The sequence below is a fragment of the Stegastes partitus genome, unplaced genomic scaffold (assembly GCF_000690725.1).
Source record: "Stegastes partitus isolate 25-593 unplaced genomic scaffold, Stegastes_partitus-1.0.2 Scaffold77, whole genome shotgun sequence".
NCBI classification, from domain to species: Eukaryota; Metazoa; Chordata; class Actinopteri; family Pomacentridae; genus Stegastes; species Stegastes partitus.
The window spans coordinates 582,985-584,681 of NW_007577808.1; the positions used below are offsets into that span (position 1 = coordinate 582,985).

The 1,697-nt window shown below is 45.6% G+C and overlaps 2 protein-coding genes across 2 annotated transcripts in view; one reads left to right on the forward strand and one right to left on the reverse strand.

Moving 5' to 3' along the window:
- Positions 1-1,187, reverse strand: part of alkbh2 (alkB homolog 2, alpha-ketoglutarate dependent dioxygenase) — a 12,306-nt gene extending 11,119 nt beyond the window's left edge. The window contains exon 1 of the mRNA XM_008276580.1: positions 955-1,187. The gene's annotated coding sequence lies outside the window, so the exon portion shown is untranslated. The remainder of the gene's footprint in view (positions 1-954) is intronic.
- The window catches only part of LOC103353572 (uracil-DNA glycosylase), an 11,458-nt gene that overhangs the window by 4,856 nt on the left and 4,905 nt on the right, over positions 1-1,697 (forward strand). The gene's annotated exons all lie outside the window — the stretch shown is intronic.

Below are 1,697 nucleotides of genomic sequence, written 5' to 3' on the forward strand. Positions count from 1 at the left end.
TTACTTTATTTAATTACTTCCTGTTATTTATGTTGCAGGCTGTAAAATTGGAAAATCCTTTCACAATTTCTATGAGCTCCACGTGAATTATTATCATAAAAGACAGGGAATACTGCATATGTTGACAGCTTAGAACCTGGAACAAAATTATTGTGTATTTTGGCTTAAAAATGACAAACGTGTTTACTTGATTATTAGGACATAAGTCTATTCGTTTGTGATGTTCGACTACTTGATTAATCAACCATTTTTTGGCTTAGCGCTACAAAATGCCGCAAAAACATCAGCAAAGACGTCAAAATAAAGACAAACCTGAGTTGTTTTGACTGTGAGATAGTTGCATATTAGTGTGCTGTGGTTGCTCGCTGCTGTTTCTCTGACTAACAGAGGACAACACTTCTCAGCTGCTGCTCTTGAACGTCGCTCAGCACTTATGTTAATGAACATAAGTGCTTCCGTCACCGAGTTTAGGCGCCAAATGTTTAACTTTACGGGAGAAGTTTGGATTAGTGAGGAGCCCGCTGCTGCTTTGGACTGAATAGTTCACTTAATTAATTTGCACCCATTCGCCGTCAACGTGTTTTTCAGCAGAATGATTGGACAGAAAACCATTAACTCGTTTTTTTCGCCGGTGTCCAAGAAACGGACCTCTTCAGAGTTAAATGAACCCGAGGAGGATGCTCAGGAGCCGGTGAGCCTTATTTCTTAGTGGCAACTCAACTGTACGCACGCGTGTAGCTTACAAGGCTAAAACTTTACGTTTTTCATTTGTAAAATAACGCACAGTGCAATTTTAGAGTATTTCTAACACCCAGAGTTTTGTCTTTTCCCGGGACTCGTTATCTAAGCTGCGTTCAAGGCACCGCTGCGTTCTGCAACGTTGTTGCACCTAAACGACCATGTTTGCGCCGCGCTGTCGACGCTTTCTAAATCCAGCTTCTGCACATCTCTTACCTGCTCTGTGTTTTGCTCAATACACTAAAATTGTGCAGAAGAAGCAGAAGCCCTGTGCGGGGACGCCGGAGCCCCGCAGCCCGTCTCCCTCGCCTCTGTCCCCGGACCAGCTGGACCGGATCGCCCGCAACAAGAGGGCGGCACTGGAGAAGCTCGCCGCGGCTCAGACACCGCCGGGGTTCGGAGAGAGCTGGAGGAAGGGACTGTCGGCGGAGTTCGGCAAAGCCTACTTCAAACAAGTGAGAGGAGGAGTCTGCGCAGTGCACACGGTGGCTGTGTTGTTGTTGTTGTTGTTAAATAACTTTTATTTCTCTGCTGCAGCTCATGAACTTTGTCAGCGAGGAGAGGAAACGCTGCACCGTGTTCCCTCCTGCTGAGCAAGTCTTCACCTGGACTCAGGTGTGCGACATCCGAGATGTGAGTTCAACAACACGGTGCTCTGTTCTCGTCCACAAATCACATGTAAAGCATTTAAAACTGGCCACATGTCTGCGTGTATTACTGGAAGTTGTGGTTTTCAGTGCCAACAGTGGCACTAAAGGTGTTGATAGAATGCACTGACACTCAGGCCAAGAGGTCATGACCCCTTAAATCAGAGCCCCTGTTTGAAGTGAGAGCTTTAGTTTTTAGAAAGTATCTGAGTACAGTGAACTGGAGGGCGAAACTGGTGACAGTTTTCCTCCTCATCCTGTAATATTTCCTCAGTATTTGCCAATAACAAGTCTGATCTTGTATTCTTTCAG